The 25410-nt window shown below is 45.4% G+C and overlaps 1 protein-coding gene across 3 annotated transcripts in view; it reads right to left on the bottom strand.

Moving 5' to 3' along the window:
• RUNX1 (RUNX family transcription factor 1) overlaps positions 1–25410 on the bottom strand; it is a 72880-nt gene that overhangs the window by 4806 nt on the left and 42664 nt on the right. The window lies entirely within an intron of this gene.

Below are 25410 nucleotides of genomic sequence, written 5' to 3'. Positions count from 1 at the left end.
TATTTCACATTGATGGTGGGCAGGGAAAAGCAGCCAGGGAAAAGCAGATTAAGCTTTCCAAGGTGAAAGACTATTCATTGCTGAGATGCATTACTATTTCGGGCTGTGCGTTCGCAGCCCTTTTAGCCAAAAAGGCATGTCTTGCAGGGCACCAAGGAGACAAAAGTAGTGAACTGCGAGTGTTTCTGTGCAAGCATGTAAGTAGAGAGAGAAAAACAAGATGAAAATATGCGTGTGTGTGTGAGAGAGACAGATGGAGAGTGAAACTAGTGTCCACCAGAAGGCAGACTCCTAAGTGGATGAATAGGACTGGGGAATTTGACTTCCTCAATCTTTTGAAAATCCTAGGCTTAATGAAATGAACGGGCATTTTGTACATCTATTTTGTATACGCTAAAATACAGAAGTACAATTCAGAGTGATGGGTACATCTGCTAGCAGTGGCTGAACTTCAGAAACAGAAAGCCTTACACAAACTCTATGGCACAGCTAAGCTGAAGATGCAGACACCCTGTGAGTACAGGCTTTCTGTAGAAACCGCTGCTTCTTGGAAGCAAAATCTCAAAATGCACAGATGCGTAAAACATTTACGGAAAAACATTAACCTATTATTTTCTAGCCACACGACTAGTTTGGCTGACGTTTGAAATCAGAGATGCACAGCAGGGAGTTTGTCCAAACCAGCTGCACCAATGCAGAAACAACTCCTTTCTGCTTATTTCATCATTGCATAGGAAGCTGGCATTTTTCAGTGTATAGAAATGTCTAATTTTTGTATAAATCAAAGTGAGAAAGATTCCTCCCCCCCTTACCTACCCAGAAATTTTTTTACTGTTTTTAGTAAAATCTTTTTTATTTTCTTCAGCTCTAAGAGCATTGTCCTGCAGCTTCGTCTAGCTAATGGCCTTTTTGAAAAAAGCAAATGTTGGATGAACTGCATTCAGATAAAACTGATATCAGCATGGAAGGGAAATTTCCCAAGTCTGAGATGAAGGACTTTGATCTTCCATCAGAAAACCCATCTGGAAATTATTATTTTGTTGTGCTTTATGGAGATGAGTTTTACATTTTGTTTGTTTCATCTGTTTAGAAGGGAATATTTATACAAAACTCCAAGCTTTTAAAAAATAACTAGTGAAGTCACTTGCAGAATAAACTAAAGTCTTGTAAAGATTTTTCTGCTGAGTAACATACTCAAATTCAGATATTATTAATATTTAATTCTTTTTCAGGCAGACTACCTTAAAAATAAATTCAGTTGACTCATGTTGTTTTAAAATCAACATCCAATTGGATTAAATGGACTTCAGTAGAAGCAAACAAAAAGACACAAAGGCACAAAGCCTGTCTTATTCTGAATTACAACATCATCTCATTGTTAATGTATGGTCAGTGTTTATTAAAGATGACAGGGAGACAGATGAGGGAATTCAGTCTCCAGGGGTAACGTTAGGATAAATACCACAAAGCATCGGCAGAGCAAGTCTTGTAATGGTACGACACTGTGCGTTTCAGTTCTAAAATGGGGTTAATTAAATCATTACTCCCTTATTTCAGCATGCAATCCCATTGATTTCAGTTCAGCAATGCGGCCGAGTACTAGAATCATGATATGTGCGCTGGAGGGCTCCCAGCCCAGGGATGGAAACTCCCTCGGCTAGTCCTCCTGCCCGGGGAGCCCTCCATGTGCTCTGCCAAGGCTGACGCCAGAGGTGACAGAGCCTGCCCTCTGTCACCTCTCTCTCAAGGGCTCTGATCAACACTGTCGCTGCAGAAGCCACTGAACCCCTTTGGCTGGAAATGTCTTATCACCTGCTTCCAGGTGCTCTGTCCTTAGGTCTTAGCACTGCAGAGAAGAGGGGAAAAGTCTGTCTTCAGAGTGATCTGGGTATGTGTGAAGGGGGTGCTGCCACCCATCCTTGTTTTTCAGGCTGAAAGGAGAGAATGTACTGCCTGTTTTCTCCTGCTACAAACTGTCATTGTGTGGTGGGGCAGCTCTGTCTGCCACTTTTCTCCTGTTTCTTACATTGCTGGCTCTTCAGGACAAGAGACGTCGTTTTGCCCTGTACCTTGCCCAGCACGCATGGGATCCTGGTCCATAAAACAGCCCCAAGTGCAATAAACACATGAACAACAGTAAGAAGATGCAGAAAAAGCCGCAGCAGCCACCACAGTGGCAGAAGAGGAAGCAAGACCTTGTCACAGATTTACTAAACACTGACAAGACTAAATTGAAATATAGTTTCTTTCTTTTAGTGCTACTAGAATTAGCTTTGTGCTGTGTCCTGACTAGAAATCAGATAATGGACCAAGTACGTGTCTAGTAACATCCAGAAAGAGACTACCAAGGTATATCTGACCTGCCTCATCCATTTGCTGTTATTACTGACCTCTGGGGTACTTGAAACAGTGACAGACAGCCCAAGAGACCCCCATTATTAATCTCCTCATCCCATTAAGTCTTTCTTAAGTGAAAGTTCAAACTACCAATCAATTTTCCATCTTGGTACCTGTATTCCCAATCCCTGTATTTGCTCTTAAAGATTGGCTTTTTGACATCAGACTGGTTAACAAGTTGCAATCTATTCAGTGATGTTAATATAGTGCATTATATTATATTATATACATATATTAAAGCAGCTTGTGCTGACTAACCGCAGGCATCACCTTCACAGTTTTTTAATAACAAGTGGAGAAAAGTATCACTGTAATAGCATTTTTATGGCACCATTTCAGTATCAAGAGGCAGATTCAGCTCCCAGTAAAGGCAAGGTTTGCATTTCCAGCAGCTTCAGTAGGATCTGGATCAGGGGCCTCAAACAGCATTTTATTTTTGTGATATCTGCTTTTCTTCAGCTTTCAGGTTACCTGAAATTAAACTGGAATGGGTTCAAATTTGCCACAGGACTAGGCTACACAAAAAGGCAACAAACTCTTTCCGAATCCATCTCTTTTCTGCTTTCAAAATACAGAGGTGCACATCTCAGAAGTTAGTAGCTTGGCGTAGAGAACTGAATGTGTGGCTTTGTGTGGCTGAAGTTAATTTAGTGAAAATATGCTGCAAATAAAGGGGAGTTGCTTGCCAACTCAGACTATCTGTGAAGAGATTTGCAGGGATAGCGACTTCAACAAAGGGAAGTAACAGGGCTTTGGGTCCACACAGTTCTAAAGCCAAAGAGGATTCCAAAATCATTTAAAAGCAGATCAAAATAGCACAAAACCAAGGAAGTTGCTCCAGTCGGTGATCTGTGCCCAGTCCTCCCAGTATTTCTCCCATTAGCAAGTACTTTCCATTTCTGCTTTTTATGGTGTGAGAAAATGTATTTAAAACATGAAAACAGTTATTAATTGCAATAAAACACTCCAGGGCGAGAATTATGGTGCAATAATTCACACCTTGCTGCATAGTCACGAGCTCTCGGCCTCTAGCCTCATGCCTAACAAGCCATTAAGCCGAAAGTATTGAACCATCTTTCATGCCTCGTCATGTTTTATTGCCACGAAAAGGTTGCGTTCGGCTTGTTTTAAAAAGTTGTAATTAAGCCGTACAAACGTTGCATAATGTTTAATAGCTTCATGAAACAAGCTTTGGTTAGAGACTCGGCGAAAAAGAAAAAAAAAAAAAAAAAAAGCCGGTCTCCCCTTTTCGTGACGCTCCCCCCGGTCCCTGTATTTCGCATTTTTCCAGCCGTTTTCGCCGTGGAAAACGAAAAGCCTACCCCGAAGGAGGCGGAGGGCGGTCGGTCGCTCCTTTCGCCGAGCGATGCCGGGGGCAGCAGCCTTATCAGTAGGTGGCAGTGGAGACCTTGCAGAAGGCGGCGGCCGGCTCCGCGTCCCGGAGCGCCCCGGGGCCGGCCGGCGGCTGCCGGGCTCCCAGCGCCGGGCGGAGAGCGCGGCGGCCCGGCTGCCTTCGAGACCCGCTGTAAAATAACCAGCCCGAGCATGAATGTTCCCGGAGCTGTCACAGCCCTTCAGACGACCTTTGTGAACGCCTGTTCGTCATTCCCGCCCGGGACGCCGCCAGTGCTGCCTGACTGCAGCGCTGCTCCGCGCAGTCACCACGCAGAAGTAGCATCGCTGCTCTTAGGAGCAGCTCTGGCCTCCGTGGTTATCCAAGAGCACGGATGCACGGGAGAGATGTATACGCCCAGACCCGGAGATGATACCCTTGCTCAGCAGAACCGGCACGGTTAAGCAGGGCAAACAAACACCTGCCAGGCAATGGAGTTGTCCTAGTGTGACACAGGGCATATTTTGGCTTCCAAAGTTGTTACGGATAGTCAAGTACAAAAAGAGAAGAACTCCCTTCGGGCTCAGAGCACAAGGTGATTGGTCAAGACCTCAGTCAAAACCACAGCATACCTCCTGAGCTCGCACAGAACATCCTTTTGTCTGTAAAACTGATCCTGAGCATACAGGACATAGAAATCACTGGGACATAATAAACATGAAGTCCTGGGATGCTATTTCTATGTGATTCTTTTTCAGAGGGGGCACATGCTTTAAAATGTAAAACAACACCTCCCTCTCCCTCCAGAAGAAAATGCTGTGATGCTCTCCGGCACTCGGAAGGTATAAATCAGCAAGTTTCAGTGGGACCGCGGTGATTCATAGTACCAGGTCAGGATGTTGCTTGAGATGACAGCAAAAATGTCTATCAGCTCATCATTTCTATATAACAAATATAACAATCCATACCAGGCTGCCTAAAAAAAAGCCCCCGCAAGATTTTATATTCTGATCAGAAAATAATTCTTTTTAGCCATATTAAAAGCTTTAAGCTTCGAATTCAAATCAGATAACAGGTCCCACTGCACCTATGAGCCGAAAGGAAAAATGCTTATGTGGATGTGCCTGGCTTGCGCTGGGCTGGATCCCGCGCACCTCTGAATCTGTTTTACGCCCTTGGAGCGCAGAGGGAGACGGCTCTCCGTGTGTCACTGCAGGTCAGACATTGCTGCCTGCTCCCAGCCAAGAGGCGCTGCGTGGCCAAATCTCAGTATGATACAGCATGTTCCTGGAAGCTTCAGAAAGGAGCAGCAGGATGTGAGTCAGTACGCCGTGGCGCGAGGCGGGATGGCGGCGGAGCCGGCAGCGGCCCGGGAGGGAGCAGGTATGCCTTTGACTCAGCCAGGCTGCCCGCCTTTCCACCTTCCCCTTTCTGCCGGGCTGCACTTGCACATGGACTGCCTGCGCGTCCTCTCTCCTCCCTCGCCCCTCCGCCTCAGAAATGACACCTGCCTGCTTCAAACTATAATTACCTGAACAAACTGCCTTCTAGAAGTGATTTTTCCCAAGCCAGGGTCAGGGGAGACAAAGGAGTCAGCCCCAAGTACTGAGCAGCTAATTAGCCACTATCTATGTCATAGCGATCCCCCATCCTCGGCATAGCGAGATGAAGATGAATTGCGAAATAGCCGCTGCTGTTGCCAGACTTTTTTTCTCAAGTTGCAAAAATTTCTGTCAGTCATACGCAACAAACCCCGAAAGTCGCATAGCACCGAGGTTTGCAATTCCTCCACCATCCTGGCAAGCACTTGAAAGGCAGCAACTGGCAGAAGACATGGGGTGAATGAAAGCTGGGATTAGTTTACTGGTGTCAGACTCAGAGGCAGAGAAGGAGAGAGTCGGATCCTTAACTGCTTTGAAAGGCTTTTCTGAGTCTGGGATTTGTCCGTGTCCCCCCCGCCCTCCCAGTCTGATTTGCTAATCTTTCCAAAGGGAAACGGTTTTTATAGTGTGACTTTCCCTTCCTTGGAGTGTAAGGCAGGAATGGTCTTGATTAGACTTGTTCATTCAGAGAGGTGTCTTGCTTAATAGAGGAAACGGACTATGAGCGCAGAAATACTCTGTGTAGTTTTGTGCTCAGGAGAAAGATGCCGCCTGCCTGAAAACTTCAATTTAGTCTTTCCTCCTTCCCCCCTTTGCCAAAATCTCTTATGTGCCTGTCTCTGCCTCTTCTTCCCGCTTGCTTTCTCGCATTACCGTCTAGCCCCAGGAGCTTCAGGTGAAGGTGTGAGAAGCACAAGGGACCATGATAAGGTCCTGCATGAGTCTGACCTAGTCTCTCTCTGAAGCAAGGCATCTGACATGACTCAATCTCCCTCCCTCACTCGGGACCCAGCAAATCCTCAGCCTAATGCAGCACCGTGAAAAGGTGTGTCATCTCCCGGCAGCTGAAAGAATTAGTCAGTAGCTTAAATAAGGGGGACTTTCCAAAGGACAAGTTCATCACTGGCAGTGGCAGCAGCCGCACAAGGCTGGTATTCTCGTACCTCTCAGTGCTGGAACATGAGGAGCTGGAAAATTACAGAGCAAACTGTAAAATTCCACCAGCAGCTACTTCACCCTGCAGGGTGGTTTCCCTCCGTGTGCCAGGCTGTGGAAACCACTGTCACACCACAGAGCCACCTCCCAGCGCAACAGCTGGGAGACTTGCAGGTTTCACAGAGGTGGGTGCGAGCTCTGATTTGCCCCCAGGGAAAGTTTTTCCAAGCCTTCTAATTTCCACTGGAAATTTATAGGAGATGAGCATTCACTCCTCTCCATGGCCCTGAAAACCCCCTTTTAGATTGCTAACAGGTGACAGGACTTATTCTGGTTGAGAACGACAGTGACAGATATGTCGCGTGTCTGGAAATTTTTAAGGTGGGGGGGTGGGTGGGGTGGAAGAGCCACCCAAATCCCCAGCTATTTTCTGGAAGAGAGATCTTTGGCAGCGACCTCCTGCCTCAATGTTTGCTTTCATTTTATTTCAATATTACTGTGGTTTTGTGGAGTATTGCAAAGGCTGGAGAAGTTCTAGAGGCATTTGAGCCTCTAAAAAACCTCCTGTGGGATAGGAGAATGAGGGAGTTTCTCCACACTGAGGCATCACACTCTTGAGAATAAAGAAGAAGAATATCAGCCTCAAGCAGAAACCTTTCAAAAAACAGTTGCTGAGGGTGTTTGTTCTAGCTGCAGTGCTTAGAGTTGATGCAGAACTTCCCAAAGCATGCTAGGTGCTGCATGGACATACAGGAGGGCACCCAGGCCCTGAGAAGGATTGAGTGTATAGTAAAGAAGACCATGGAAAACCACAGAGTGGTGTGATTAGGTGCTGGGGTGCAGAGCACCATTTCTACTGTTCATTCAGTACTTTGCATTCAGTTTCTGTGCATCATCTACCCCCGACTCATCTTCTGTGTTAGCTCGTTTCTTTTCAGCGCTGCACTAGAAAGGGTCTTGAGGACGACAGTGATGCAAATCTGCCAGTGCCTTTGAGGATATCAGTCCTCCAGTGCTGAATGTAGTGAAAGACTGGAAGTCTTATATGAAGATTTTTTGCTAGCTTTTCTTTAGAAATAGATGGCAGGCAAGGGAGAAAACCAAATGAGTGCATCCTAACGGTTTGTCTGAATTTCCTTCACTCTCTTCATGTCCATGTCAAGAAAGTCAGTGCTCCAATGATAGTAAGATACCTGGAGATGATATCAAAGGCAGCAGGAGAAAGCACCTGTTCTAGTTGTGTATATTTTGGGGATAGAAGGAGCAGAAGTATGTATTCCTTCAAGTTTAAAGCTGCCTGAATGAGCTGCCTAGACTAGCAGAACCATATATGCACACTGCGCCATGAAGAAACAATTTTAGTAATGCAACTCGCTATGGGGTGGGGGTCCCCTAAAAAACCTCTCAGGTCTCAATGCTAACTTGGTGCCAGAATCAGGAAGTGCAGACAACTCCAAATACCGAACTGTGAAAACTCTGATTTCACAATCAACGTTATGTGCTGCCCTAGCAGGTTAGTACATAAGCTGCTCAAATGAAGTATAAACCATCTCTCCTCCTGAGTAAGCACACTCCTTCTGGGCTGGCGTCACTGCTGCTTTGAAGAACATGATGGCATTACGGGCAAACTGCAAAGTCTCTGGGTGCCAGTGACACGCAGAAGTTGGAAAGCTGAGTTTTGCAAATTAAGGATGCATTGTTCTTTGTCTTTGGAGGTATGAGTCACCCTGGAGAGCTGCAGTTATTTGTTCAAGAGGGAGACTCCATTCCACCACCCGTCCTCCTCTTCCCTCCCTCTCCGCATCAACGAGGAATGAAGTAAAAGAATTCAACCTTGACCTTCCACTCTTTTGGCTCCCCTGGAGGAGACATGCCGCCAGACTCAATGCCGCTGCAGTGTTCTCCCCTATCTCTAAGCGTGCTGCTAAAGCACAAACTGAAACAGTGAGGAAATCAGGCACAGATACCACGCGGATGTCGGCGGTGAGCAGACTTCACCCTGCGTCCCATTGTGCCCAGCATGGGAGGTGGTGCGATGCGAAGAGCCCCGTGGCTCGGGCAGAAGGATGCCAGTACAAGCACGTACACGTGTGTACATGCGCATACACACGTGTACACGCACATACACTTGTCTACTTGCTGCATGGCACTGCGGTTTCCTCTAGCTTCAGAGGCGCGAGGGAGAGAGCAGGTTGTGTGCTGCTGCTGGGAGGGCGTATGATCTATGGTGACCTGCACAGGGACTACGGGTGGGATCTATTGGGGCTGTTACCGCTCCCTTGTCCATCTCGGTAAGTCCACACCTAGAAATCACATCTCTCCAAGTCTGGAGGGGCATTGCATGGGGACTGTGGCAGCTTCCCCTGACCTGCTGCCACACTCCATATGACAAACTCTGCCAGATAACAGAGCACCTCTGTTCCTGTCCCACTTGTCTCCTCCCCAGCTTCTCACTTCTGCTGCTCTAGGTCCCAGCTACTGCTCTGCTCTTCGCCTTTCCCTGAACCACACTAGCATGTGATTGCCTCCCAGATAATTAATTCCTTGATCCTCACACTGCCCCCTGAGGAAGGGTATTATTGCAATCCTCATTTTAGCAGACGGAGAACTGATGCATGCAGAAAGCAAGGCTCTAGTTCAGCAGAGCACTCAGGGCACAGAGCTCAGTGCTTGGCTGAGTCAGAGCACAAGCGAATTACCTGATGTCACCCCGGCAGGGAAAGTTCACCTGTAAAAACAGCTTGGGGGAGATGTATCCGCTTTGTCCTAGTTAGCTCACATCTTGAAAGCAGTCTACCTGAAGTGTAGGGCTCAGGTGGGGTACAATGCTCACTGAGAAGCAGGTCAATTAGCCCATCTCAGTATCTTGCTGCTGGTGAGAGCAGCTGCTTTCAGCCTGCCTTGGGCAGATACATCATGCCCTGGAAACACAGACGAAGAACTAGGGTGCTAATTGTGTACCAAGTGTAATGCTGTCTCCTGGTGTCCTGGCTCTTGGGGGAGGATTCAACCCACCTGAGAGATCTACAATGCAGGTGTCTACCTCTGAGCTACTTGTCTAGACTCTAGACTTTATTGCCAACAGGGTAAAACAGACCCTTGTGGGGTGCAAGTCATTTCATCCTAAGGCAGACATCTAGGCCAAGCCAGGCAGGTGAATCACACCCAATGAACAGCTGTTTCTCTCCCTGATCGCAAAGATACCAGATGGCTGTGTCAGACACACAAAACATGGATGTCTAAAGTTAGGTGAAATGAATCCCAGCCTGGTTACACCTCCAAAGTTTCTCTTTCATGGGGTGGAGCAAGACCAAAGGAAGTGGAGAGATACCTCCTGGGCCAGGACCTGGAAGTCACACTGAGTCACTGTTTGCAGACATAGGATTACCTGCATCTTCCTCTCTAGGGCAATACCCTCCATGCCTGGGGGCTGGACCTGACCCTGCTGGTCCTGGGAGGGGATTGCAGACACCCTGGTGCCCAGCCCCAGAGCCATTGCCTGAGTGGGACTCTGCCTTAGAATGTTCAAGAAGGCAGTCATGAGTTCATGTCACAGTGAAGCATTTCCTAGCTTTGTGTCTACATTTCAAGACAATTAAATATGAGGCTGAAAGTTCCTTGGATGGATGATTCCCACTGGAAAACCAACACCATAAAAAAAAGAGCAGAGTTGAATGAGGAAGTCTCTGCAGTCCACTGGGAGACACGGTGATAAAGGGATGACTACACCGTGGCCTCAGGTATGTTACAGGTTGCTCCTGATGATGTGAACTAATTACTCCATATTAAAGGTCTTTAGCCTACAGATAAACAAAAAGTCCTCATCAATCTCTTCTTTTACACTTTCAGTGCTCCCTCCTCTTTTTCAACATGAAAGTAGTGGAAGAAAAAACTCGCTCTCTGGAGCTTACATTCATTTTATCCACCACGAAACACTGACCTTGATGTGAACTAATTAGGATTGCAATAGATTATTAATATGAGTCGGTAAGGTGGAGTTTTGTCAGTATAAAAGAGGCCTTTGAAGATAACAGCCATTTACACTTTCATGATCTCATCCCAAGTGCTCAGAAGAAAGCCTATAAACTAATAAAGTAGAATTCATCCAGGGGCACTCTGCACACACAGCGGATTATCACCCTCCAAACCCCTATTCAGGATGGCAAATGAAATCTGCTTGGATTCTTTTAAATTCCAACACAAATCAGGATTAAAACAACTTTTGGTAATAAGCAGATCTCTGATGATCTAAAGACACACTGGTTCATTTTATTGACTTAGAGAAAGTAAGTGACATATCAAATGCAACCTTCATACTTTAACAACTGAGGTGACCTTGAGAAAAATGATACTGAGCCCAGTGGTATGAAACCTCTCTCCAGAGTGCAGCTTTGATTTACAAGGTGAAGTAAGGTCTTCTTCACGTGAACATGTATTTGTAAAGTCAGTTTGACTTAGAACGATGCATGGATTTTTTTGAAAAGGAGGTAACTGAGAAACTGTTGCTCATTAGAGTACTAAACTAAAACAGACTTGTTGAAAACTCTCTTAAATGATCTGCTCCTCTAAACTGTCAAGCTGGTTTTGAGGAGATCTGCAAAACCGAAATGGAAAATGAGTCAAGCCCAGAAGTATGTGCTGAAAGCCCCAACTCACTGGGTTGTCAGGGGCATTCAGTCCAGAAATACATTTAAAATACCGTTTAAGAAACGCTTTGCTTCCTTTACGAAATCCCTTGGCACTTGCTGTGTAGCCGAGGAATGCAGCATCCTGCTGCGCTGCGGCCATCACCGATTCCACCCCACCTATGGCCCCGGCGGGTGGCAGCAGGACATCTCCCCTGACTCCCCCCTGAATCAGAGAGGCTGGAGGAGTACAGCCAGAGGAAGAAGGATTAAAAGGAAGGTAAAGACTCATCTCCTTGTTCAACCCTTTGCCACAGCTGTGGGAGCAGGAGTGCTCAAGACATGCACTAGGTCCAGCTCCGCTTGCGTGTTCGCTCTGCTGGCCATATTTAAATGTTATACTGATTGATTTCAGGGCAAGCTAGATCTAAATCTGAAGGGCAAAAGATACATGTAGCATGAGCTTTGAAGTTAAAAGTGCTTCTCTCTTTAGTGCTACTGAAGATGCCAAGCAGAGGCTCAGCCAATCAACACACACAGAAGCTGTTGCAGGGCTGAAGCCCCTCGGTAGTCCTTCCAAAGCAAGGTGCTAAAAATGAGACCCCTGAATAAGCAAGCGCAGGGCTTTGAACATGCAGGGCTCAGCCAGCAACGCCCTGGGCACACACTCTCCATCAGGGCGGTCGGGGACAGGTCTGCCCCGAACAGGGAGGATATGCCTGTGGCACCCATCAGGGCAGCGGTGCCCGGAGGAAACCCGGGGGGAGCCTGCTGATGCCCCAGCTCCTGTACACCTCCCTGCCCCTTCTCCCGGAGCTCTTCCTGCAGGGGACCCAGGACAACCAGGCTGCTCGGAAACGTGCGCTGCGGCCCCAGATTTTGTGTACCTACGTCCCAATCATAATTTCTGGTTTGTGTGCAGGTAGGTGCTACCAGAATGGGTGGAGTAAGGAATAACAGCGTTGAAGGAAAATTGTAATCCAGTATAGAAAAGAAGTGTCAACACATGTCAAATGTTGCAAAATGTGCCAGTGTGGAAGAAATAAGGTAATTCCCAGTATTAACCAACAAACAGCTGTTGTGTTGCCAGACTGAGGAAGATTTCTTTTTGGAATAGGAAATGTGTGATGTTTTATACAAATAGCAGTTTTGTTTCACTTTCTGTATTAAACATATTAAAAATTAATATACTAAACACTTCTGAATGGCTTGAAAAGTCTAGCTTGCTATAATCTCTTTTCAAATTACACCCTGTGACTGGCCTGTCTCCTCAGAAATATCATGTAAAATTATTGTTTTCTGTTAGCAGTTATGAACCTATGAAACACTGACACATCAAAACCTTTTTAGAAGCTTAGCTAAACACAGATAAACTCCACTGAATGTGCTGAACTGAGCAGTTTTAGACAACTGTGGCATGGAGAGTAAGATCACAAGTTATCATTATAAGCAAGAGGAACTTTTTCCCATTTAAGAAACTATCTCAAAGCTAAACATAATCATGATATGTAAGCAAATATTAAATAATTATTTGAGTAAGAATAAGAGTAAGACCAAACAAGGCATTTACATTTAATGTAAAAACCCAATGCGATGGCAAGAAACAAGGTTATTGTAGGTTATAGATTGTTGGCTTGGTCGGGGGAAAAAAGAACTTCAGAAATTGCCCTAATTGAAATATTTTTTTATGTCTACATTTTCACAATTTTAAAAATCGGCAACATTTTGAAACAATTCATTTAAATTCAACCAGAAATTATATATTTGCTGTTGTTTTGCAGTTGTTGATATTTTGGGACTGCCAGAGAAACAAACAAAAAACCCCTTCATTTATTTGTGCAGCTCTTTAATCTGTTTAAATTAATATGCTGTATTACTCATTTTTTCCCCAACGTGATCCTAAAATGATTGCTTAGCTGCACTCACATTAGTCTCTCCTGCCAGTGAATTAAATATGAAATGGTTTATTCCCCCGTCCTCCAGCAGCTCTTCCCCCATACTCACATGCTCACTTAGCCAGTCTGAACTTACAGATAAGCTGATGATGAGACACTAGAAGGTAAAAACAGACAATTACCTAGGCAAATGTTTGAAGGATTTGGACCCTGCGGCAAAAATGCTGTTTACTGACGACTGAAAGCACCATTTCTACTTAGTACAAGCCAGTGTGTCTGAACTCAGCAGTTCTGGATAGTGGCCACCAGTGGACTCAGAGCAAGGTTTATAGGTGCAAGATAACATCATACTCCCGTCTGCATTTCATCACCGCAGGGCCTTTCTCTGTATTCTTAAACAAAGGCATGCAAGTACCAACAGAAGTATACTTTACCATCTGCCTTTATATTCACTCATTACATAGTTAATCATTTATTTTTATGCTGAAGACCACCCCGACAAGGCACAAGGGCAGATTGTCAGCTGGCCTACTTAGTAGAGCAAGGCCAACTTACATTGGCTGCAGAGCTGTCTTTTGGTCTAATTCTGCACCTTTCAAAACTCACTGGGTACAAGCAGGGTTGCAGAGCCTCACGGTCTCCTTTCTTCCTTCCTACTTTCCTCCTCGAAAGATGTTTTGGGGCAAAGAACGGAGACTGCAGTAAGAGTCAAGATGAGGAGGAACGAGAACACAACGCTGTGTTGCATTTCACGCCGCTCTTCCCACCCAGCCCTCCATCTACCCACTCCCATCTGCACAGCCCCGGCGATGCAACCAGTGATGGTGCTGACAAAAATGGAGGAGATTGGGCTAGAAAGCGTAGAAAAAGGACATGGGAAAGCCGCTGAACTGCACAACCAATCTTTCACCTGGACAGGTGGACCTGGTCACTAACAGCACCGCAGTAGTTCTGCCGACTCAGGAGGCTCAGTTAGCCTTTGCTGATACATGGCAAACAGGTATGTGGGGAGGGTCTGGAGCAGCCACTCTGCATTTTCAGGCTGTTTCAGCAGTAGGGAGCAAACTCCCGCTCCAAGGAAATGATCAGCCACATGCCTCCTGTCTGAGTTGGTGAAAAATTGCCATTAACATCGTAAATGGAAAAAAACCTGCATGGGACATGTCTGCAGCCCCTGGCTCCCTCTGCCACCCACTCTCAGTGGGAAGAAGGGTGCAACAGAAAGGGCAGGAAAAAGCTCTGAAACACTACAGTTTCCAGAGGATGCACATCTAAGACATATGTGCAACAGAACTGGAGGAGGAAGAGTGGATGAAGGGAGACCACAAGGGCGAAGATGGATGACCAAGACAAAGATCAGACTCCTGCCTTCAACTTGGGATTGAATGGTGTTTGGAGCCGGGTTGGTCCTCCACCCAGGCTGAGCTGCTTCAGTGCCAGGAAGTAAAGGATCTCAGCCACACTGGCATCTGAGCCCAGCACCTTTCACAACCTCTGAGATCTCAAGAAATAGCCCCAAAATGCTAGGTAAATGGCACAGGTGCTAGGCACACTGATAAGAAGGTATTAATAGTGCTAACACAGCTGGAGGTAAAGTTTCCAGTAAGAGTGCGACAACCTAGGTGCCTATCTCCCTTGCTTAATCCACAGGCATGGTCCTACAGAATAAGTCCCTGGAGACCAAGCCTTAGTCACATTTAACTGCCAGGATTAAGCTATACTTTCCACAAGCACTCCACTGGCTTTGTTTGGTAAATAATATTTTCCCATAAAGAAAAGAGGGGCATGCTGCATCCAAGCATGGGGAACGTGTCTTGTGAGGAGACAGCATTTCCTCAGTCCTCCCTTTATTTTTTTTTCCTTCTTCTTCAAATGTGAAAAATAAGTTGCATGACAGCCTTTGGTGGAGATGTGTGCAACAAGGCCTTCATTGTCTCAGACAGGTGTGAGATTGGAATTGATTCAGCGCCAACAACCCCAGTATCAGAGCCAGCTCTGTGAGCTGAAAACATACACCAACCATCCAGTAATACCACTGCAGCCAGCCAGAGACTCAACAATTTAAGGCTTAACACACACACAACATAAATCAGATGAGGATGTACCAGCCAACCGTCAGCTTCTTGGGCAGATGCCTGCAGACGGTCTGTGCAGATCAGACCTTGCCTGTTTCAGTTATTGGAAACTTTTTTTTTTTCGTATAAAGATGAGAGGCTGGGTGGAGCAGCTAGCTCAGACACATTTACATTTGCCCTATCTTGCCCCAACAGCCCTCCTTTGCTTGCTGTTTGGAGGCAGTCCTTCTTGTAAAGTCACTTTATTCCAAGTGCAGGAGGGAAGGAATTACATCTTGGGGAAATGTTTAATGTACAAATACAAAAATCACATGGACACGCACTCAGTATGCACCACCCTCATGAAACAAAACCGTTCCCTTCCATGGGAGTTTAGGAGGCTCTGAACATGATCAAACAAGCATAAGAATTAGCACAGCTGTTTTTCTTTCTTTCTTTCTTTCTTTTTTTTCCATGGATACATTTCCTTCGCTTTTCCAGGAAAACCTGTTTTCACACTCTCTCCTCTCTGCCTTTACTTCTCTCACCTGCTTCAACCTAGTCCCTGCTCTATGTCTGGCCGCCTTAGTCACCCCAGTGAGGGCAAGAGAGGGCAGTGCTGGTGGCCTCCCGCTCCTCCCCGAGGCTCCGGCATGTGCATGGAGACATCCCATGTGGCACCCCACCACCTCAGGCTCGGTCACCCGTGGGTGACCCACAGATGCGCTGGTGATGGCCAGGCCCTCCGCCGTGCCTGAGGCATCTGGCGAACCCTGCTCTGCCTGGTTTCTCCCTATGTCCTGGAGCTCAGTTTTAGCTGCCCTTGATCCCAGCTGCAAGCCCTTCGCCCTTCTCCAGCTCCTCCATCCTCAGGGAGCACACGGGGCTCTTGCATTCCATAACACAGATGGGCAGCACTCGTAGTCCCATGCCAAGCCAAAGGGGGACCAGCAGAAGGCTTTCCTGGGCCAGGGCTGGCTCCTGCAGGTCGCAGGCTGGTCCCTTGCCGCATCCACCTGTGGGGCTTATCTGCTGGCTGGGCAATGGGAGAGGTCTTGCAAGGGTGGAGGCCATCACCACAAGAGCCTGGCACAAACACCCAGGTATGTGCTTAAAAGCTGAAGGAAGCTGAAAGAGAACTTTTCAAAAAAGTATTTGCAGAGGAGGGGTAAAAATGACAATACACTAGCGATCCATTGGCAAATCTTGGTTTACACTCACTTGAAATGTCTCCTTCCCTTTTGTGTGGTTCCTTTTCAAGTTAACACAAGTGTTCACTTTTATAATTTATGGCAAAGCAGCACTGTTTTCTGGTGGGTACCTTCCCCCATGAACTAATTAATACTGAGTTCTAATTTGCAAATGGTTTTGCATGCAAAATTGCTCATGTATATATAGGTCTCAAGGATATCAAACAGACTATTCTTTTGAGCAGTTATTCACATGCTCTACTGCAGAATGAGGATCATCATTTGGACTTGGGATTTTTAAAATTAATTATACTTCAGTAACCTTATGCAATGAGAACTGAAATAATCATAAACGCTACACTTGCTCAGCTAGCTGTAAATCACCACTACACTAATAAAATGAAGAATTGCTTCTGACAAAACGTTGTCTTTCCTACAGACCAAAGGACGTAGCAGTTTACAGCAACTTCTCTGGATACTGGAAACTTATCAATGAATAAAGCAGGAACATATAACTTTTTGCTATGCAAAGGATTTTTGGTTTCATTGTTTTTTGTTGGTAGTGATGACCTGAATTTGATCTGCCAGAAGCTAAGGGAACCTAAACTGGCCAAGTCATATCTAAAAGCTCTGATAATTGTAATTATTTAAAAATGCAGAGGATGCAGACTACAATGGTTTATATTCTAAAGCGTGCCCAGTGATCCAGTTCCATTTTTGGGTACCTAATCAAAGACATTCAAAACATCTCTTTTTGCAGATATCCAGGCTTCCTCAAAGTGTCTGGAATTGAGCACCAAATCCTGGAAGCTCTCAGAGTCGCTGATCTTGAACTGAGTATCTTGCCCAACACAGATAAACCAAGTAAATCTCTGAAAGAGATCTGGGCATTTATTGTTAGAAATCAAGCCGACCCTGACAGCAAAACCACAATTTTTTAATGGATCTATTTCATATGCTTTTGTTTTTCAATGCTTTTAAGAGAAGAGTTGTATAAATAGAATGAAAATGGTCAGACGGAGACGATCGTCTATTTGACTATGTAATGTGCACTTCCCCACATAATTGATTGTTTTACCGAGCACATCCAAGCCCATTGTTCTTTGCATGTGAACAATCTCCATTTATAGGGGTCATAATATACTGAATACACAGGGAAAACTTATAAATAAGTTTGCTAAGGGTGTACTGTGTACTCAGTCATGTAAAAGGAGCCGTGTGAACCCTCTAACCGTGTGGGATCATTAGAGAAGATCTGCTTGACGCAACATCTTGTTAAAGGCATGGCAGCGGAAGCGACGAGGGCATGTCTGCACTTGATGCTTTGAAAGGAGCCCCCTGCCTCGTGGATAAAGCCCACTGGTGAAGAAAGCAGGGACTGTGCCCGTCCTCCTGAATGCAAAGCCCCTTGGCTGCTATGAGCACAGGTAGCTGCTGCAGCCTCCTGCGGAGCTCCATCCAAATCTAGCTGTCTGCACCAACCCAGACCATGCGGGCTCTGTATACTGAGGTGGGGTTTTCACCTCAGAAACAAACATTTGAATACTAACTCGTGTGCTAGTCTCCTCGTTTCCTCCTTCTTTGTTTTCTACATGGCAAATAGTACAGGTGTCTCTGGTCACTCTGCTCTAACCTCTCAGCATTTCAAGTTTGGAGAGGCTCAATTCAGTATTTGAGGGAAAAGAATACATTCAATTACAAAATCAAAGTGGTATCTTCTGGCACATGGGCAGCATCAGCTGAATAATATCTGGTTTCAGTGGGTGTTTGTTTTTAGGGTAAGGAGCTCTTATTTATTTTTTGTTTGTTTTATTTACCATGGAAGGTAATTTGAGCTCTGGTATCAAAACATGTCATGTTCTGCCAAGAGGGGATTAAAGAGGAGAATGCTATGGAAAGAAACTGGGTTTGTCAGTAAAGAACTGAGAGGGATTTTATTTACCGGAGTTTTGCAATCAGTGCTTTTAATCTTCCTCACAATTGGGCCATTCAAAGGCCAAGAATATGCTTCAAGGGCCAGTGAGGAATAACCCAAAAACCAGGGAGTAGCTGCCTCAAATGCTGAAATGCTATCAAACACATGGCCACACGTTGCCATCCAAAGTTCAGGACAGTGGAAGCACCTGCCTCTGGGGCAGGCAGGGCTATTTGCTTTAGACACCTCTAGCATGCCGATGCCATAGGTGAGATTTAGTGCCGGGCAAGAGAAGCGGTAAACCAGAATAAGGTGTTTCCATGGAAAAGTAAGAGAGCCTAGTGACAAGCTAATCTCAACAGCAGACAGAAATGTCCCCTGAGATACACAGTGCATTTAAGCCGCCATCCTGAAAGATGCTGAGCCTTCTCAGTTGTGCCAGAAATGAAGGGGAGAGAAGAGCAGGCAGAGGCTCCACCTCGGAGGGGTAACTCCAGCACTGCTGTACCACAAGAGAGCTAAAGGAGCAAGAAGTGAGCCCAAGTAATTCACTCATTGGCGATCACAGTGACCGCTGAGAGCACTGGTAGCATCAATGCAGGCACGAGATTCCTGCATTGGGTCAGAGAGCAGCTCCACTTTTGCAATGACATAACGGAGAAGGGACTTTGGCATACTGAGTGGAAGATGACAAAACAAAACAAACCAGAGAGGATCGCTGTGCAAGTTAAAAACTGAACCGGGGATACTTGTCCCTACCTGCAAGCTCTGTTTCTCTTAGCAGTATCCATCAGCTCAGCGTTGTTCATGTGGTAAAAGACATGGACTGATTAATGAAAAATAAAACTGTGTCTGGGCACGAGCTGCCAAATTTCATAGCTGCCTAAAGATTCAGCTAGACAGCTAGAGGGATTTCCAAAGGTATCTCCATAGCTGTCACTGATTTCTCTGTGGCTTAGGTGCTTGGGCACTATCAAAAATCTTGCTAAGACACCTTTCCGGTGTGTTAGGTTTTCCTAAATACTCTGTAAAAAATCAAGCTGTGAATAGCTTGCCAAAAGATACGCAGAATGACTTTGACAAAACTTAGAACAAAATACAGATCTCTCAACTTCTCGACTTCTGCTTTAAAACCAAGATTTCCTTTTCTTTAGTTAAAGTCATCCTTTAGGACGCTCTATGTGGAGGACAAAAAGGAAAAAAAAAGACGAGAAGTTTGTGTAAGTGGAGATGTTGCTTGGGGACTGAGAACATATTTGTTGCCTTATCTACTGCTTTTTTAATCTCAGGAAGTGCCAGGCAACTGGAATATGAAGATTGGTATCTTTTAAATATATCGACACTTGGAAATCTTCTGGATTAAACACCATTACATAACTCTTTCCATTAGTGCCTTAAGTTGATGAAAAAGCTAAACAATTTCAAGCCCTTTTTTTTTTCTAAAGCTGAATGTGAGGAGGCAGGGGAGGCTCTTGAGCAAGGCTTATGCCCCGGAGCTGGGCGTGCTGCCTGCAACGCGGGCAGGTGTTGAGGAACTGGCTTCCTCACCTCGCTCTGCCCTGAGTGGGAACAGATGGAGGAGGCACAAATCTGTGGCTGAAGGGGATGAATCCTCGAGGTGCATTGAGGGGGCAGCAGGACGGATTCCTGCCACCCTCAAATGGGAAAAGTCTTCCCCTTAACAGGCAAAGCATGAGGTCTCCAGCACGGGTGCCGGAGAGATGGCTGAGCCCGCATCCGAGGTGGGATTTATACAGAGAACTGCTGAAGACCTGGTGGTCCATGTGGGAGTAAGGAGTGCACTAGGAGTTTGCAGGCAGAGGTTTTATCTTGTCACTGAGATCCGATGGAGCAAAGAGTGGAGAAGATCCCTGAGCATCCTCCTCCCTGTCCCGGAGAATGAAATGTCCCTTGTTTTGCCTCGCTGAAGCCACAGATGCAGAAAATTGATCGAATGGAAGAAAATATGGGCCCGGAGAGCATCTCCTGGGCCCTGCAGCCCAGTCACATCTTGTGTTCTGCACTTACATAACATAGCAAGATCCGTCTTAAATTACGTCTTTCTGTCTCTGATAAACCCCTGGAAGGCTGCCAGGGCTGCTCTGATACCCAGGAACCATCTTCTAATTTCCAGCCTAAATTCATTGACAGTCAGTTTACAGATTAACCACTTGTTCTTGAGCCAACACTGTCCTTCGGCGCAAATGGTTCTCCTCCCTCCCCGATGCTGAACCTTTCTGCTGTGTTTATTGACTGCAATTATCGTCCCTCTCAGCCTCTGTTTTGGCACGCTGAATAAACCCGGCCCTGCTAACCTCTTCTTTAAAGTAAGGTCTTTATTCCTCTTGTCATACTAACAGCCCTGCTTTGCACCCGCTGCCACTTGAATTAAATTTTTCTTGAACACTGGACAATCGTTACTTCATCTGCCCTCAGATGAGATTTTTCTAAAACTTTCTATACTGCTATTAATACAGTATCCCACCTATGGTATCTCAAAATGGCAAAACTGGTGGCCTGCTTCTGGCAGGGGAGGAGGGAAGAGAGGAGATTTCTAACACTGGATGGAGGGAATTCCTCGGGACCGCTCTCGTTCCTGGGCTGCTGCTGGGTATCACCACCCCTCTCGTGTGTCACAGCACAACCAGCCCTGCAGATAAGCAAAGTCTTGGCAGAGATAACGTGTCACGGTAACAAAATTTTATCCCTGTCAAAATTAGTACTTGGAGAGGACCCAAATGGCATTACGAACTTTACAAATCAAATGGAAGACATGCCTCTTGCTGTAAGAAGCCTATTTCCACATGGGATGAAATGACTGAGTAAAAAACAATGTTGAGAGCTGGAGCCAAGAAAAAATGGGCGCTATGAAGCTGTGGGTTATTTAGTTATATTATGCACTTCTTGTGTATATCTTTACCAGACTGATATTTTCTAGTCTATACAATACATTCTGTATATACTATAACTTCACAAACATTCTCCAAGATACAAATATGGAGGGTGTTAGTTTCACAGCAAAATGAGAAGTCTCACTTGGCCAGAAATGCTACACAGCTTACTTTTGTGCTCCTGCAGATGGCAAGAGTCACATTTCTGCTGCTCCCTTTTAGTTTATGCTTTAGAGCAAACTTCCTAAGACATGCTCCAGTTTGGTCGACGCAAGTAACTCTGGACAAAAACGGGAACACCTGTGCCTGCAGAGCTACAGGATGGATTCAGACAGCCTTAAATAGGAGGTTTATATATATTTGTTAGTAGGAGGCATGAAAAAGGAGGGATTTTTCCCCAGAGTGGACTTCTATTAGACTGAATGAAAGAAGAATTGCTTTGTGTATGCTAATCCGGTTCACATGCTCATGTGCTCATCTCTTCGGATGCAAGCTGGTTTATGACACGATAAATAGACAGCAGGGTGAGTCTGCTGCTATTAAAAAGAAAAACTGCGGAGGTTACACATGGCATTATATAAAAGTATTATCTGCTGAGCAATAACTGCGAACCAAAGAAACATATTGTACTTTCAGTAAAAAGATATTTCTCTCTATAAAATTTCCGTTTTGATAGAGCCAGGTGGAACTCTTCCAGCTAAACAGATTTGGTTTGCAAAATATTTTGGGAAAACATCGCTATTTCAACAAACTTCCTGCCACCTCCTGGTGGCTGTGGCACTCGAGCTCTGGGTCCACGCCACCGGGGTGGCTTCACCTCCTTCCTTTTCCCCACGCAGGAGCTATTTGGTGGCTACTGGCATGGAAAGGAGGGGAAAGGAGAAAGAGCATCTCTCCCCCTCGCCTGGAGCGGGCTCCCGGCACGCACTTGCCACGTTGGCTGCCCGCCCCGGGAGATGGGCAATGGAGGGGAGCTCCATCAAAGGGGATCTCCCTTGGCCGCTAGCAAAACGTTCACGACCTGGCTCGTGGTGGGGAAACTGTACTCCAGGACTGGGGAGGAGGGATCCCGCACATCCAGGAGAAGCGCCGGAGCCGGGGAGCTTGGCAGCCCCGGCCACGCTGATTGGAAATGACGTACCCGCTGCCAGCTCCCGCGCTGCCCGCGCTGCCCGCTGGTGCGCTGGCGTGACTCACCCCCCGCTACTCCACCGGCCGGGGGGAGGCAGGAGCGGTGCCGATAGGAAGGGTGCCAAGCTTAGGCGGCACTCGCTCAACATGCCAGGGAGTGTATTTTGGGATGGAGAGGTCAGGTGGTTAATCAAGTGGAAATGGGACGATACGCTGTTAAAGCGCCATGTACTCCCTCGGCAAGCGCGCCGGGTTAAGGAAAGACGAGGAGACGCAGACGTGTCCAAAGAGAATATAAAAATATCAGCATTTAGCGTATTGCACAATGGAAAGAGTTGGCGAGTCCCTAATCTTGAGAGCCTGTTTATCTGTTTTGGCAGGGAGCTACAAGCACATCAATCCGGATTCTCAAAAGCACCTGAAAACTGCATTTTGCAGCAGCAAAACGTGGAGGCAGAATGACAGCCCTGTCGAAGTCTGCTCTGAAGCACTGCTCTGTGAATGCTTCTAACTCTATTAACCTACAGCCTATTAAGCTGATTTAAAAGTAGAAATATTAAAAATTGGGGCAGGATACAGCCGTAGCAGGAACAAAGCCATTTTAATTCCCTGGGCTTAAATGCCGCCCTTGACTCCACTCCTGTGTTTCACCGATTCATGGGAACCCTGATAAACTTGGGCTGGTTTTGGTGGAATGAGATTACGATAGCAAGGACCTTGAAATGTCTCTTAAACAAAGCGTATTGCACCTGGAGGAAGACAAAAGGCTGGCTTGTAACAAAATAATCTCTCAGTCGTTATGTTTCGTGCTAATTCAAAGACCTGATCTTTAAATGATCTCTCTTGCTTTGCTATCAGTGCTAATTCTGCTGCTTCGCTTAAAGATCTGTCAGCAATTTTATTACAGCCTCCTGTTTCCAGGGATTTTAGACTTGGTCATAAAAGCGTGGTCCCAGCTGAAACTTAACATATAAGGTTACAAAACTAAAAAAAAGGCAAAAAAAAAAAAGCGAGCGAGCAAAGTCAGATATTTTTAAGGCTATAAAAGCGTAAAAAGAACCAGAAGCATGTAGCTTAAAGTGATTATAATGATTATTTGTTTTCCCTAGACAGGTGAAATAGCTTTATTTATTTTTTTAACCTATGGGTAATTAATAAATCACCAGTTGGATACATTGTTTGGGCTAATTTGCAAAAAAAAAATTGAAGTTACTTAATTGCACATGTTTTTGGATGATATTCCTAACCCCAGTAGTTAGAAACATATTTACGCAATTTATTAACTCAACATTAATGCCTCCCAAAGAATACCTTCTTGGCCTGATGACTTACGCATTTAAAATATTTCTATTGGCCCTGAAAAAAATTATACTGTAGAGGAACCATATAAATTCGTATTTATGTAAAACTCTTGAATTACAGATCTACCTACTCTGGTTAATATTAACCACTGTAAAATTAGTAATTATGTATTTAGTATCTGGTTCAGGCTGCTGTTAGAAGAAACTCAACCATAATATATAGATAGATATATTTATAGTTATTATATATATAAACCTAAATGCTCATCAAGGGTCTTACCTAAACTTTCCTAAACAACACCCCAGCACAGCTCACATGGCTCTATTTTCTTTTCTCCTCTGTACACAGGAAGGGGTGAGTTAAGGTTGAAGTGTTAGCTGGGTTTGGAACTTTAACTGAATATCCTTACGCTGTGCGTGTAGGTCAAATCTTTTGACATTATACGCTTGGTACTGGCACAAAGCAATCTTTCATCTTAAACCATGTGTGATGTGGTGGAAGCTTTTTCTCCCCTTCTGTTCCCCTTTGGTCTGTGAATTGGCTATGGTTAGATCTTTTAAATGAACAGGTGTACTTTCTCCCTCCTTGTGATATGAAAGAAGCATAAAACTCGATTATAGCAATTTATGGTCTCTTAACTTGCTTGGACTTGTATCCATGACAGAAGCAGCTTTATGGTCAAATTCGAGACTTGGTAAAATAGGAAGTTAAAATTAACCTCAATCCTTTTATAGATGAAAACCTCAACAAATAAACAGTGGTTTAGTGGCATGGCAACCTGCCCCTTTAAATCCAAGAACTAGTCTAAGATGTCTATTTTGAGTTAGTTTTGTTTTTTAAAAAAAGATAATTGGACTTGGATGAATAGAGGAGTAGCCTGTGATTCATACTAGTGTGAGTTAAAGCAAAGTTTAATGCTACTACTTGGAAGTTAGCAATGTATGGGGTTTTATGCCTTATTTTATGCCTATATAAAAAGCACTCCGTGCTCTCTTCAGTGAGAGAGTTTCAACAGAAGTGTTTCAGGATGCAAAGATGTGCAGATAGGTATAGCAATACTATGGAGCAGGTCAGAAGTGTTTTGTTTCTGGAGGCCTGTGTTCTGAAATGTAGCGCTGTTTATTAAAAATAGAAAAAAATTTAAATATCCCAACTCCCTAGAGGTCACACAGGAGATCAGCCCAAAAACCAATCATACTTTGAACACCGAGGAAAAAATGATGGTGCTGGAGGTCCTTCCCACCCTAGCCCTTTTCCCCTGCTGTGATAGCATGACCCTGAAAAGACGAGCCCTAGAAATTAAAAGGCGTCTGCAGCAGAGACAGTCCCAAATGAGGGAGGCTTCAGTTTGGGGCTTATTTTACTGATAGCGACTGCAAGCCTCAACAAGTTGCTCAACGGATAATGCGGACATTTCGGAGGCAAAGGGAAAGGGGAAGCAGGAGAAAGCAGCCCAATAGGTGAAGAAGAGGGTATCAATGAGGAAACGTTAGCAGTTCGATTGCTATCATTTTCTGAGCTATGTCCGCAGGTGAAACACATTAAAGTCTTGTTTGCAAAGAGCAAAGCAGAGCAACGTACTAAAACTGTTTCTGGAGAGAGCAGCTGAATCCCCAGCCGAGCGTGAAAAGCCTATCGCTCTGAAGTCGTACAAGCGAGGGACTTCCACAGGGAACCAGGGAAGAGGGATACTCGACGTTAAACCCGATACTCTGCTAAGCATATAGTGTTCCCAAGAAGCTGAAAAATGCAAGTCTGCGACCGATACCTCCACCCACGTAGCCGCTGGCTGCTGAGTAGCCATAATAATATGTGCTTTTTCTTTTATAGGAACGGAGCTGTGTGCAGGAGAAACCCAACGTGGTTTGCTCTGCAAATCAGAAAACTAAGTGAGGGGACTGCCAGGGGCTGGGAGAGGTGCAGGATTGGATCCTTCACCTGAGCTGACCTGGCATGGCTCCAGGGAGGGAAGGACCTGGGTGGTCCTTCCAACTGTCTTTTTGCCTGCCTCTTTCTACAGCACGGCACAGGACAATGTGTTGATTTGTTTCCCATGCTTCTCAAAAATGCCTGCTTCTGCTCACAGCAAAGTCAATGGCAGATTTGCAGTAGATTTCACTAAGCCAAAGACGTTCCTAGC

Source organism: Gymnogyps californianus, chromosome 1 (assembly GCF_018139145.2).
Source record: "Gymnogyps californianus isolate 813 chromosome 1, ASM1813914v2, whole genome shotgun sequence".
In the NCBI taxonomy this organism is placed as follows: Eukaryota; Metazoa; Chordata; class Aves; order Accipitriformes; family Cathartidae; genus Gymnogyps; species Gymnogyps californianus.
The sequence above is the reverse complement of the archived record's forward strand: the minus strand, read 5'-3'. Positions and strand labels throughout refer to the sequence as shown.